Raw genomic sequence first — 15379 nt, forward strand, 5'->3', positions numbered from 1 at the left:
CTTTCCTGGTTCTGAGTCGAGTTAGTGCTTTGCACTTATTTTAATTGCCGTGGTAAATGTCACTGCATTATTTTCTGAATGTTCGCGGCGTATATTAGCTTCCCTACAACGACAAAACAACGCACTGACTAATTTTAGCAGTGCATATTGATAACAATCAAATGTTATAAGTGCAGGGTACATGTATGAATGCAGTGCGCGCCAGAAGTGAAGGAAGAGTGATATTATGATGCTCAACTCATAACTGTCTTGGTTTTGTCTCGTGCATTAGCTCAAACTAACGCGCAAATACAAAAATAAAAACATCTAGCCCCTCGTCCAACTGTGCCTTGAGAGCTTCTCTTATATTCCTATTACTCAGTAATATCGCCAGAATCTGCCGGCTAGAAAAAACTTACAGAAAAAAAAAACTACTGGGGAGGCTGAGGGTGGGTTGACGATTTGTGGGAGAGCGGAGTGATGGCCAGCAAATTTTGCGAAGTGAGGGTAAAGGAGGGCCGGTTAATTTCTCAAAATGAGGGTGAGGGTGAACGAGGTATTCAAAAGTGACGGTGAAGGAGGAAGATAAAAAATGGCTGAGGCTTAACTTGGTTAAGCCTGGAGAATGCGAAGCATCATCGTGTAGCGTAATTTGGAGGCGCACAACCACAGCGACGGCGCTAGGTGGGTCCCTGTTTCTCCACTGTCGTGACGTCATCGTGTCACGTGGTGTGACGTCATGTATCACGTGACTTGTAGGCGCATAACCACGGTGAAGGGCTGAAGTGGTAGCTAAAGTAGTATGCTTCGCATAAAATTAGGGCATTTGCCCACCATTGGTCACAAAAACAATTATCGCTAGAAAAGGAAATTGTGGTTTCTGTGGATGCTACAAAAGAGTGGTTGGGTGGGAGCCCCTTCAGACGCGCTGCGTGCCGAGACAGGGAGAACCCGATTGGCGGCCGCACGTGGGTCTTGTATTGTGTGAGTTTCATGTACCTGCGACGCAGCCCATTAAAGGGGAATATTCTTTCCATGCTTGCCGGTACAGCGGTACAGTGAAGCTGCACTTAATTCATAGAGGAAAACAAAAAATACTCTCTATTAGAGAACTCAGTGCATGCATAATCCTCACACGAAGGTCAACTCTTCAGCTCGCGAATGCAGTGGCATGCGTGCTGTGAGCAGTTTTCAACGAAGTCATCGAATGCTTCTCTATGGCGAACATTTCGGACTACGGAACATCGTTCCCGTCGTCCTGACGCAGCGGACATAGCATGCTTCGCTGCTAACTTAGCTCCGCATGATTGCGCAGAGAAGCAGCGCGGTAGTTTTTATGCGAAGCATACTAAAATAGCCCAACCCAGCTCCTCGAGCGCGGCAGTGTCGTTACCATTGACCTTTCGTGACCTCCATGTCATACCACGTGATCCGTGACGTCACAGCAGATGCAAAACGGGGGCCCAACTCGCGCCGTCGCGCGAGGCGTCGTGACCAAGGAGGACCACGTGGTGCGTGACGTCACAGCAGATGAGAAACGGCGGTCCAGCTCGCGCCGTCGCGCGTGGCGTCGCGACCAAGGAGGACCACGTGATGCGTGACGTAACGACATAGGAGAAACGGGGCCCCAGCTCGCTCCGTCGCGCGAGGCGTCGCGACCAATGTGTTTCCTGCTTCTGCCGCTAGGTGCGCTGTAGTGAGCACGTGATGCTGGAGCGACGGTATACAAGGGGGTGCGCCTGCCTCTGCTAGGCTTACACGGGATAGAGATGCCTCCTGGAGACAGGGCTGCTCGTTGGAATGAGAAGCAAAAGTTGCGGCGTGCTACAGAGACTGATGAAGAGCGTGAAGAACGTCTAGCCAAGCGGCGTGCTCGATATGCAACTCGGCGACAATATGCTTCGCATCTGACTAGGCTTAACCTAAGCTAAGCCTCAGCCATTTTTTTCCCAAGTATGATGTGTTGCCCCCAGAGATCACAGGAGCCTACTTGGCGGGCATTCCATTATATGTCCATAGACAACCATCTACAGCCGACGCCTAGAGAACCGCAAGCCCATTTTCCATGCCTGAGTTGCTTGCAGCAACAGATGAGGCCCGTCGGAAGACTGCACCCGGTCTAGACTCCATTCCGTACGAGGTGTACAAGAACTTGAGTTCCGCTGTACACCCTCAACTCCTTGCCACAGTTAACAAGGTACGGATAGAAGGCATCGTACAACAAATTTGGATATCGGCTATTGTGATCCCCAATCTCAAAGCTGGAGAAGCCGCCGACAGACCTCGGTAATTTTTGGCCTATATCCCTTACGCCCACTTTGTGCAAGCTTACCAAAAAAATGCTGGCCACACGACTGCCGTGGTGCCTTGACGGTTTCTATCACCCCGCCCAAATAGGCTTTCGGAAGTCCATAGAATCATAAGATGAATTGACTGTCTTGGCGTCAACAGTTCTTGCATCAACTCGCAGCAACAATGTACAGTCTGTCAAAAGTAACCAGGCTGCATGGTTTGCTTCTAGCTCGTACAGTGGAGCCCTTACAGCATCCCTGAAGCTGAAATGGTCGTTAAAGGTAAGGACTGAGGGTCTTCTTACCTTCCAAAACTTTTTGATCTTTAGGAAAGCTACAAGAGCTCCGCTATACAAGCTAGAAGCAAACAATGCAGCCTGGTTACTTTTGACAAAGACTACGTACCGTACTGGCCATGGACTTTGAAAAGGCGTATGATAATATTAGTCATGCTGCTATCCTGGAATCCCTTGACATGCTGCATTTCCCCGTTAGAGTGCGCAATTTTGTAGAATACTTTTCGGAAGGCCGACACTTTGCCATACGCCTCAGTGGTGAGGCCATCGGATCCTTTGTGCCTTTTCGCGGTGCACCCCAGGGATCGGTATTGTCGCCAACATTAATTAATCTTACTTTTATCCCCTCTGCCTGGCGCTTACATGGTGTGTCTGAAATAAAGTTTTTATTTTACGCTGATGACATCACTGTGTGGAGCACCCACCACGACCTGTTGACTCAAGCCTCCGCCCTACAATCAGCCATAGCTAATACGTCGAGTTGTGCTTCTTCCATTGGTCTTCAGCTTTCAGTGAGGACAACTGCGTACGTGTTAGTATCCAAGCGCTAAGGACGCCGTAAACTCGCTGTTACACCATTTAGTCTCCATCTATCTGGAGCTCCACTTCAAGAAAGTTCGACCATAAAAATCTTCAGCTTAACAATACACGAATCCGGAACAGGGTCTGCTTGGTTTTGTCGAGCTAAAAAACAAGGGATTCAGGCGTTACGTCTGATTAGACGCATTGCTCCTAAAACAGGCGGCGCCCGCTCCCATGTTGCGCGGCAGTTGGTGCGGTCGGTTGTGCAACCGCGCCTTGTTTACCAAGCCCAATTCCAGTATTTGACGAGGATTCAAGGGAATCCCCTTGAAGCTGGTAATCGAGAGTCAACGAGGGTCATCACTTGTCTTCCACGTGTCGCGCTGTTCGTGGCGCTTCAAGAACATGCGCAGCTGAGTACACTAGATGAGCAGATGCAACAAAGACGTTATGCTCGCCAGCTTAAGACTAACCTTGTACCACGCAACGTGTGCACTCAGGGCGTATGCTTCATCGCACTCCATTCTACAGCCGCGTCTTCCAGTTCTCCCTCACTGGCATTTTTTGCAGCTAAGCCAAAACAAACCAATTGATCTACGTCGGCCATCATCTACCCTCGCGGCGGCATCGTTTCGCGAACGAATTACACAAGAAGACGCCCATCTGCCGCATGGCTCAATCGTTTTATACGTTTACGCAAGCATCTAGGCCAGCGAAACGACTGAAATTTACTGCCCTTGCAAGCCTGTCCTGAACAAAACGTCCAGGTTTCTCCTCCCAGAACCTCCTTCCTCCTTCTGTGCGGAAATGCTTGCGGTTCCAAAGGCACTTTACTCTGTGGTCGCCGTTCCCCTGCTACCTACGGCTCGCATTGTCATCCGCACCAGTGTCCTTCACGTCCTACACCTACTACGACACGTCAGTCGCACCCCAGGCAATTGCCTGGACATCCATCGCCTCGCGGCACGCATCTCGCAGCAAATCCGTATTGCATGCATCCCACGAGACCTCCTCAACTCGCAAAGCCGTGAAAATTCGTCGGCCCGCCTTGTGACACCAACCTCATCTTGTGACCCCAACTATGGATGACACCACCCTCCTTTTAACAGGAAATAAACACCTCTGGCGCCGCACACGTGCTCTAATCCCTCCGTGTGCGGTAACCCTCCCCCGTGGCCTTACCCGTGTAGAGGAGGTTGCGCTTCTTAGCATCCGGGTAGGGGTTGCCCTAACTCCAGCCGTGACATGAAAGTAGCCGCAATTCGAAGGTTGGTACCCCCCCGGGTGTCCAGTCTGCAAGAACCGAAATCTTGAGGCCGAAATTCACCACCTGCTGTGGATTTGCCCGGCGCTGAAGCCGACAAGAATTCGGCACCTGTTGGCAAAGGGTCCTTCGCCCAACAATATTGCTTCATACACCGCATGAACACAAGCACCTCATCACCGTTCACTGCTCGATTTCTTTAGATTAGGGAATCTTTTCTCATTTATATAGGCATCCTCATCTATCATTACATTCAGTTTTATGCGCTGAGGCTATCAACACCACTTAATTTTAAAAAAAAAGCTCTTCAGTACGGAGTCAACGTTTGTAAGCCGTCTTACAGCGATAGCAGATGCGGGGCCTAGCAAAACTCTTTCCGTTCAATTTATTATGTTTTATTAAACTACTTACTTACTCATTTTTCTCTTGCCGTCGGCGCCAGGCTCTTCCTCTGAGATCGTCTAGCACCGGAACCATCTCGTATTCACAGCGGACGTGCCATGTACGGCTGTGTGGGGTCTATGCGGAGTCTTGCTTTTGTTCTCTCCATGGAAGAGGATACCCTTCGCGTTAGAGGCCCCTTCTCGCCACGCTGGAATCCCGTGACGCGAGGGGAGGGGTGGGGGAGAAGACAGCCGAGCGATGTATTTGTATCTGGCTTTTTCCTCCCCTCTTTCTCTGCAGGTGTATCGCTGCGGCAGAACCGCACCAGTACGCTGAGCTAAGGGGCGTCAAAGAAGTGCGACCTGCCAGCCTCTCTTCAGAACACCCTCGACCGTGGAAACGGCTGGACACGTGGGGAAGAGCGCCGTGACGTCGAAGGAAACCGTAAGGCCTCCTCCGTTTACGTCCATGGGACGTTATCTTTTCATGAAGGCTGTGAGTTACCAACGTGCTTACGCGATCAAAAGTTTACGGGACGCGAGTGTGCGGAAATAAATGATTTTTTGGAGCACTCACGTAATCCAGCTGCCTGAAATGCGCAGAGCAGTACCATGCGGCTGGGTTGCAAGGCAAACCTACAATTGTTTTTTTTTTGCGAGAACGCATGCCCAGTAATTTTTTGATCGTGGTAGCACGGGCTGGTCCTGCCGAAAACAGGTTGAAAGCCTTGTCGCATTCTCTGTGTATTAGGTGCTCGTCCGTAGGGTGGTGCTGGCAATCAGTACCTTCACCATTGTCAGCAATGAGGGCTCAGATATGTTTTCTTAGCGCATCAGTGGTGGAATTCAACTGGCATGTTTATTTACTGGTACTAAACAAACCCGGATTATCTTTTTTGGTAGCATTGCAAAGAATATCTGTGGCTTCCGAGTGCAGCTCAAGGCCCGCTATGTTCACTGTCATGGGTGTGATCCCCAACTCAAATCCTGATGGGGCCAAAATTAAAGCAGCCTGTACTATCGTTCTCAGTATGAGCTGCAACAGACAAACTGTGTGCAGGGGTCAATTCTAGAAGCACTAAGAGCCCAGAGCTACTGAAATTTCCTGCATATAGCCGTTGATGCAAGAAAAATTGTTGATTGAATGTTTGCGCAAGTTGGTTGCTCTGTCTGTAAGTCGTCGCAGGCTAAACTCCTATAAACCATAAACCATATACTTTCTCTCATAATGCCCATATAATGCTCACTGACACCTGACCTCGGGAACGGTTTGTTGTAGGCCTTAAATGCCGATTTCAGTATACAGGGTGTCCACGGTAACTTTAGCCAAGGGTTAAAAAATAAAATATTTGAGGTAGGCCAGGGAAACCACTTACATACATTTACCAACCGGCTTGCGCATCATAGGCAATTTTTTGTTTTGCAATTAATTAATTAGCAATTCAGACAATCTTTCTAAATTCGAAAATATTGACTTTAGGCAGAAAATGTGAATAGCAAAGTTGGAGAGCACCTTGAGAAATCCCCATTCCATTTGTTTGTGGTAAAGAAAACCTCACGTGTATCTTTTTTTCCGAGCTCCAAAAAAAGCCCGCGAAATACAAAAAAAAATCACGTGACTAACGCGTTCGCGCGCCAAGATTGTGCTGCTCTCAACCGTGGCTTGAGTGAACAAAATCAGCTGCTGGCAAGGCGCGACGACCTCAATGCGCCCGATATGTCAACAGTGGTTGCGGCGCCCGCGCAAGCCAGTCTGCAAGCGTGACGGTGCAAGTTGTGAGCTCTGGAATGGCCAAAGGTGACAAACACAAATTCGACCAGTTTTATTCGCCACTGAGAGTCAAAAGAAGATAGGCAAGTATACTTATTTGCTTTTGCCTCTAGGTGGCGAATAAAACTGGTCGAATTTGTGTTTGTCACCTTTGGCCATTCCATAGCTCACAACTTGCACCGTCACGCTTGCAGACTGGCTCGCAGGGCGCCGCAACCACCTTTGACATATCGGCCTGCCGGCGCATTGAGGTCGTCGCGCCTTGCCAGCAGCTGATTTCGTTCACTCAAGCCATGGTTGAGAGCAGCACAATCGTTGCGCGCGAATGCGCTAGTCATGTGATTTTTTTTGTATTTCGCGGGCGCTCTTTGGAGCTCGGAAAAAGATACACGTGAGGTTTTCTTTACCGCAAACAAATTGAATGGTGTTTCTCAAGGTGCTCTCCAACTTGCTATTCAGATTTTCTGCCTAAATTCAATATTTACGAATATAGAAAAATTATCTGAATTGCTAATTAATTAATTACAAAACAAAAAATTGCCCATGATGCGCAAGCCGGTTGGTAAATGTATGTAAGTGGTTTCCCTGGCCTACCTCAAATATTTGATTTTTTAACCCTTGGCTAAAGTTACCGTGGACACCCTGTATACGTGTAGTTAATATATCCTATAGGTGTAGCTCAAACGATTCAAGCATTCACAGCCAGCGCAGTAGTTGCCAAGTTCGTCTATCGACAAACCAGGTGAGGCGAAAGCTGGTTGGCCCATGGCTCGCATTTTAAGAAATATTGCCGAGAAAAATTACGCAGTAATGAGGGAAAACACGCATTTTCATAGTATCATTCCGGGTCAGCGCCAGAACGGATAGAGAAGTGTTGAAGAAAGGGGAAAGAGAAATAATAGGCCTTACGAGTCGGGCAGCTACACGGCTTGGTCACGAAAGACGTTGGTGCGAAGAACGTAGAGCTGCGGTATCCAGACTTCCAGGCAGAAAGAACATTTAAAAAGCATAACTTCGCATCAGTCACCTCTGCGTCAGGGGAGAGTTCTTGGCTATCCGCGAAATTCAATTGCATTTGCCATCTACAGATTCCTGAAATCCCCAAGTGCCCATATATCGATTAATCCAAGTGACTACCTAATCTTCCGCAAGTTTCAAGAGTTAGTCGGAAGCGTTCTTATTTGTTGGCAATCAGCCAAACCTGACACATCGCTCGAGACTCGAACAGTAAGAAAAGGAAACACGTTAATTGGAGATAAATTAGGCGCTCAGCAGCTCCTCCTTCTTTTGTACGCATCATTGCATCATTCAACATGAGCCTCATAATGATTTGACTGCGCTCATTTAATGTTTTCCGTGTGCTTCAATTATTTAAACACGTAATATGTATAAGAATCTATATATCCTCACAGTTCCTATTCTACAACACCAAGAGGAGGCGCAAAACACTTTCATATATCTGTTTTGTGCAATCCGGCAGTATTACAATCCAGTTCCTTCCCCGTACGAGTAGGCACAAGCGGTTGCGGTGTGCCAAACAGCGTATGTTTCGTCCCATGTCTGTTTTCACCCTCTCGTCAGGCCGCGGAGTCCTAACCTCTCAAACCACAAGTTTTCACAGGAATAAGAGCGAGACGGACTCGCGAATAGGAGTTCATGCCTTCTTTTCACCCCGAAATAAGCAATGGTTACTGAACCAACGGTGCTCGCTGACTTGCGTCGAATGTTGTAGAAAAAAAATTCTTGTGACACTGCGAACAGCCAGCTGTGTACACTGTCCGCGTGTATCAACGGGAACGAAATTTTACAACAGTTATTCTGAATAAAACTTTCCACGGACCTAGATAGTAGATGGTCTACTAACAAAGAAACGTGGTTGGTATTTCTCACCTGTCTGGTAAGGATGATTACCGGACGGCCAGCACCTTAAACAATGCGGTACAAAGTGTTTTCGAGAATGGTGACTCATACACTGAATGACTCATACATCGACGTCTAGTTAGTCTATTCCATGAATGTCTGCATGCGTTTTTTGGTACTGAGTGCGTGCGGGATTGGCTTGTTTATGTTTTTGGCGTTGCCGTTTGGGTTATCGGCGCCATATACTTGTATTCCCACCCCTGTCGTAGCCCAGAAAAAAATATGGGCTGCAGCATGTATACATAATAATAAATGCACCAACACTGATCTCACTTCGAGTTATTGATCAATTCTCTATCTCCCTACCATATGCTAGCCGTTCCGGTTAGAACATATTTACAGTATAATAAATATATTTAAAGTGTATTACATATTTTCATTTTCATCGTATTAAATGTATGCCATGTGTAAAAGTTCCCGCTGGCTGATTTGAGACTGCGCCTGCTCCTGTGAAGCGACGGTCCCGGGTGCTAACCCTTGACCAGGACTGTGCTTTCTTTAACTACAAAAGTCCTGTGGAAACTGTATAGCTTGCCTCTGTAGCCTCTGTACTCCATCTTGGAGGATTTCACTATAAAGATTTGACCGAACTCAGAATGACTGTTTCAAAGCCCACGCAGACGTGAGGAATGCCTGCGCAGCTAACTGCCTATATTTTTCATCATTGCACAACATTAACTCATTTATTACCTCCGCATTCTCTGTAGGCGATTGGCAGCGCTCGCTCAAGGTTACAGCGTCTTGTCCGACCTATCGAATGGAAGAGGCAGCAGCGCGCGATTCGCGCTCTGGAAATGCGTTGCGGTGTCGCATTCGTTGCTTTATTTCATTAGTATGGCCCTCTAGTACGCTGCCCTGAAAATCAGCGAATACGAGGTATCGTAATCGAGTGCAAGTGCCTCGGAAAGCGAGCGAGAGGTGGCTGCCAGCCACAAATGAGTCGGCAGCGTGCTGAAACCGCGACGGAGCCTATAACGGCACACTCCCGACAACCGGTACATGTTGAAAAGGTTAGAATGCTGTATGACCATCACCATACTGTTTTCAGATACATGCATAAATTGCCAATTTTGTGTAACAAAGTGTGCAGCAGTTATACCTGCTCTCAATATGCAGCAGAAACTAGGAGGCTAATGAAAAGATGTAATTGAGTTGAGAAGAGCGCAGCGCACTATGGCAGCGAAAATTTAGGTGTAAGGTTACACAGCAAAACAGCGCAGTGTGTCAGAAAACAAACGCGAGTTAGTGATATCCTAGCAGAAATCACAAAGAAGTGATGCTCAAGGGCAGGTCATTCAAGTAGTCTGTTCGTTGTGCTTTGAGTCTCTTTGATGAAATATCAGACTACAGCGTTTCGACCTGAATAGCGGTTCCCACGATGTGGCAGCAGTCGGATACAAATTAACATCACCACTGACCGCCACACAGAATTTCTCCATGATGAAAGGTAATCGTCTGTTGAAGGTTGTTGAAAACTAAAGAAAAAGTACACCAGCAGATGAGATTATGAGCTCAAGAATTTCCATGCCGGTGGTTTGTTTGATATAGCGAAACATAAAAAAAACGTTTTCGTTTACTGTTGTGATTGGTCAGCGGAGTAATGCAGGACGCCGTGGATCATGAGCGATTGTTTCCAACTGCTAATTTTATAAACATGTATACTACTATAAAAGGGATACCTTCAGGCGATGGTACACCAAAGAGGTGAACGATTGCGTTCAGTAATACTTGGTTTTATTTGGTGAATTCACGGCGTTCTTAAGTTCTAAATAAATCGTGTGGTTCGAGGACTGTTTCTGGTAACGGTTGAAAAAATCTTTAAAAGGTATGTGTTGCGCCTGGTTTAAAAAGCACCGTTCCAGCATAAATTGTCCTGTGCCCGGAAGAGCCACAGAAGCGAACACGAGTCATTCATAATCATCGTCTTGTCTCATCGCATAGCAGACTGATTACTGTGAGCCCGCGGACAGGCCACATTGCCGTTTTGTGCGCTACCTTAGCGTCGTGCTTTTAGTTGTGTGCCATATATTTTCCCACTGCGGTCGCGCGGAACCCGTTTGCTTTTATTCAGTGTAACGGTAGCCACTATGCAAGCAAGGGCTTCAGAACCATACGTCAGGGAAATCTACTCACGCGTGTGATCCTAGCTAAAGCGCTGGCGTTTAAGGCCGGCGCTGCGGAGAGTCGGTGCTTCCTGCTGGTTAACCCATTCCTTCCTCCACTATCGTCTTATTAGGACCATGAACGCTTCCTCTGCTCCAGACCTCTCGAGTTTGGTGAGGCAGGGCGACGTGCGCGAAGTGGGATTCGATGCTGTGTGGTCGGTGTCGTCCTGCAAACGTGGTAAGCTATGAGGCACCTCCCGACCGTCACGAACGCCGTGTCCTGGCTGGGGATTCTGATGTCTCTTGTCAACACACTTTTTCGCAGGACATGGCGTCGATCGGCTGCGAGACAACTGCCTTGATACATACTGGCAATCGGATGGGGCCAGACCGCACCGAGTCAATATTCAGTTCCCCGCAAAACGACAATACAGGCGATCTATATCTACATCGACTACGATCGCGACGAGAGCTACACACCTAACAGGTACTCGGATTTTGTCACTCTCATCGACAGAACTAGTTCACGCTGTTGCACAGAACGCAGAAAATTTTTTATGCGGGATGGGTCACATGGTTTTTCGGATTTTTGGTGTCACGAGCAAGTTTGCCACGTCTATTTTGTGCCCGCTAGGGTTTTCGTCCAGGAGTGCTCGTGCAGCTATCTTTGTCATCGACTTTGAGTCCAAACAAGAAGCTGCTCTGAATCATCATCACGATTCGCCGCTTTACTAACAAAGGCTTGGTGCACAAAAGCGCCTCGTCGAAACGGTGTTTTCTTCTTGCATTACTACGCTTTCCCGTTGCATTTTATATCGATGCCTCTGGAACCGTATCCAGGGGAAGAAAAGCCGTCATGTGCTGAATTTGAAGCTAGCGCTTGCAGGCACGGACGGATGCGCCACAATGCAAGAGATGCGCAGTTCGGTGAACGCTCATGCATGGCCAGAAAATTTTCAACCCCTTCCTCACGAACGCTGTCCCACGTTCCAAGCTGCAGTTATTTTAATGCTGCCACATCCTACAATGTCTGCCGGCGCAGCGTTTACGAAGAAACTGCTGGGGGTCTTGGACCTGCATCCAGCGCGCGTGGAGATGCGCGGCGGCTACGTGCGGCGACAGAGCTGCGTGAACGTGCTCCCATAGCTCACCACTGGTGAGAAAAAGAAAAGTTTTTTTTAACGTGATGATTAAGTAGACGAGAATGCGTACAACTGTACAAGAGAGGATGCGTGCCACTTTGTCTAAGAAAGAAAAAAACATGTTCACCCGTGTAGGTGGTGTAAGACTTAAATATGTACGGCACCCTAATGTCTGCTGTCCATCTTTTTTTTTTTTGCCCGCCGCGGCGGCACAGTCACTTTGACATTCGGCTGCTTATATCAAAGTCGCGCTACGGAATTCAGCCATTACGGCATCTCGCGATGATCGCATGCAGCTGCGCGACGTCAGAAGCGCATATTGTGCCAATGTTGAGGCAGTTCAGTGGCGCTGTCGTTTGCGGCTGACACGGCTGATAAGCAGTCGTGTGCAGCTTCGTGACCTCATGATCACACAGCATGCTCAGCTAGGCTGGCACTGTTTGCTTGCCTCATCTGTCAATTCATCTGATCGTCTGCTTTCCCCGTCTTTCCTTCGCTTTCACCTTTCCCAGGATCAATGCTTTTTTTAATGCATCCTGCCCTCTCATTGTGAGGCCACAACACTGGTGCTCTACCTTCAGAATTTCACGTTGCAAGGAACGCTTAATAGCGGTAGAGAATTGGATGAGGGAACTTCAGTGATCGATATGAAAGAAGCCAGCACTCACTGAAACCAAGGAAAGCACAGGGGATTTTTTTTTTGCAGGTGGTGATACATGAACACACTCTGAAAGAAAAGGCTGAACTGCTGCCGTCGTAGCACAATTGTTTGTAGGGTAACCAACGGACATGGCTCCTCTTCCTCCGCCTTTTCCCAAATTTTAGTATGTCAACTCTCCCGCTGCAGTAACAAGGAATTAACTCTTCAGAAGCACACTTTGTTAACGCTAATAATCGGCAATATGAAAGTTCTTCGTATTAGCGCCCTTTCGCCTTTTTCTCTAGTGCCTTTACCTTCCATATTCATTCATCCATGCACCGTATGCTACCTGCTGACCATTCTTCCACCGTGCTGCTGACGTCGCTGGTTCGTATCCCTCCGGCAACATATGTTCTTTTATTTTACTTTTTACTGAGTTATCGTTCATGTAAATGGTGATTATGCTTTAAACTTCCCACTTTCATCAAAGTCAGCATTAAAAAAAATTCCTGTGCTTATCTTGGTTTGAGTAATTATTCTGTTATTGTGCGATTTCTGTGTGTTTGTCTATTTTCGCACCGTGGGTTCTGCGGAAAGCAACAGATAAAGTCGAAGCGAACAGCGTACTTATAAACGAAAATTGTGGGTGTGAGGGACGCTGTAATCAACGGCTCTAGGTTAGTTCAGACAATATGGTTTTCTTTACTGGGCGCTGACATCCCGCTACACACTGGAATTTTTGCTTTTCACCCGCATCTAAATGCGGCCGGCCATCGTGCCCACGATTTCAAACCGGGATCTTGGGACCAGTAGCCGAGGGTCAAAGCCATCGATCCACTGCGCTGTGCTCAACGTAATTAACGAAGAAGGGAGTTGCAGGAAGGATGGAAAGAAGCGGGAGGTTCATTGTGAGACTTTTACGTTGAGGGCCATTTTACAGAGTCCGCGCAGAGCTGAGCTCCAATGTAACCCCACACGGCTGGCGTGACGCCGGAGTTATAGCGCGAGATAGATTGGAACTACGGAGAAGATGATGGCTTGAGATAATACAGAACTAAGGAGATCGCAATAGTGGGACTCAGACTTTTCGTGACGCAAAAAGCTTTCACCCGGCCTGGCGCCAAACCACCTCCCAGCTTAAGATAACAAAAAGGAGATAGAGGTACCCAGAGCTAGCGCGATTCCAGAGCCATCCCACGGCCAACGTGAGAGGTATGGTGTGGTGCTGTGATGAGGCTGCGTTATTTTGAATAAGAGGAGCAAGTGGTTTCGTATTTGTGCTGGAACTATGGCCGACACAGAAGCTGTCGGCCGCCGCCACGCGCAGCAACGCGTAAGTCGTCGGCGCCGCAGAGGATGCTCTGTCGAGCGCGCTGCAGAGTAGGAGGTCGATCGGCGCCGAAACCAGACTGAGCAACAGCGTCATATGATGAGTGCCCGCTAAACATTGGAGAAATGTGTGCTGTGCACCCGTTGAAGGCGCTACCTCGCTGACCTGCCAGGGCATTTCAACCGGGGCTATCTGCAGCTATACGTGAACGACGCCGTGGTATTTGTGAGCGACTTCAAAATGACTGGTATTTGTGAGAGACTTCTCTACCCTGTGTAAGCAAAACACCAAAGCATCCCAGCGCTCAGTAAACCGGCTCTCCCAGGAAATTTACACGCTAAGCAACGAAGCTTAGCAACGTCTGTCTTTTTATTCGCAGATTAGACTGTATTATGTGACACTGAAAAGCAGTGACCGATGTGCGGATTCAGTTGTGTGTAAGTCCAAGCGTTCCGACCATAGCTCGTGGCGAAGTAACAGCTGTTGTGTTCATTGGCCTGCGCAGGTCTCTCTATAAAGGGGGGTCGAAGTTTATGGTACTGCCTTTTCATGAGTTCTGGGCAGGAGGGAACAATATGGGGTAAAATTACCGCCCTCATACTAGGTAACCTACTGGCTCCCTTGCACCCTTCTTTCCCGAGACCCAATATTAGAAATAGATGTTTTCGCTCTGGTCCTGTGTAGGACCGGCCTTTGCCAATAAGTTTCCAATATTGGGCCGATTACTGCCCTGCTTGGGTTTGTGCTCGCCTATGGCTGTGCTGCACCTTTACCTCACCCATATGGGTAACCACGCGCTTTGACACACGACCCAAACTTTGCGACGAATAATGCCCCTGAATGCCGTGAACTACACTCGCGAGTTTATTGCCACCACTCGCTTACAACCTCGTGGCCCAGCTGCATTCCATATTGTCCGGAAGTCAAAAGCAAAGGTAAAAAACGCGATATCTACATACAGGTTATTCGAATTTATACTTCCAGGATTTTTAAAACAAATACAATGAGAACTACACAAAAGTTGTTTCTTAAATTGGTTATACTTCCAGGCGGACACAAACTGTGTGGATAATTGTCATCCTAATGTTAATAATTAACTAAATGCAATAACCAACATTTAATTGACTGCAGGTAATTAGCATGCAAGTTTGTATTGTAAACTTCGAGGTAGTGGCATTTGATGACTATTCTAGTTAGTACAATTTAACAAAGCGCCTGTGCCTTGAGATAGGCGCGTCTAAAATTCCAGCCCAATCCTTGTAATTACTCATGCAAGAGCGCGCCACCCAGCATGGAGCTGCTCCCAGGTGTGATGCAGCTGTTGCCTATGGCACTCCGTCCGACAAAAATGTGGTCCGACAGGCGACGGTGATTACTCCTCGTTCTTGGCCAGGTAAACCGAAGACTGTGCGGTCGACGTGAGGCGAGCCGGCGCCGCCTCTATTTGTAGAATGCCAGCCGCATCGACCGCTTCGCAATGGGAGCCGTCGGTACGCCTCATTTCAGTTAGTTGCTGCGCTGCAGCGCTAGCCGCCATGATTGATTCATTGATTGATTGATTGATTGATTGATTGATTGATTGATTGATTGTTTGATTGATTTAGTGAAACAAGCTTTATTTCCGTCAGAAAAAGGGCGCCTCCCTCCCCGCCCCTGGGAAGACGAGGAGTCCTGCGGCCGTGGATTAGAGGTTCCCAGGCAACCCTTAGCTTGTTGCGGCTTCTTCTGCCAGATGG

General features: G+C 48.0%; 1 pseudogene across 1 annotated transcript in view; it reads left to right on the top strand.

The window, feature by feature from the left end:
* The first annotated feature begins 5042 nt into the window (after nt 1-5042).
* Nucleotides 5043-15379, top strand: part of LOC149357818 (anaphase-promoting complex subunit 10-like) — a 33276-nt pseudogene continuing 22939 nt past the window's right edge. The window contains exons 1-3 of the transcript XR_016289927.1: nt 5043-5180; nt 10663-10769; nt 10857-11018. The product of XR_016289927.1 is annotated as an anaphase-promoting complex subunit 10-like (transcript). The remainder of the gene's footprint in view (nt 5181-10662; nt 10770-10856; nt 11019-15379) is intronic.

Source organism: Amblyomma mixtum, chromosome 3 (genome assembly GCF_055824585.1).
Source record: "Amblyomma mixtum isolate Tamu chromosome 3, ASM5582458v1, whole genome shotgun sequence".
Classification (NCBI taxonomy): domain Eukaryota; kingdom Metazoa; phylum Arthropoda; class Arachnida; order Ixodida; family Ixodidae; genus Amblyomma; species Amblyomma mixtum.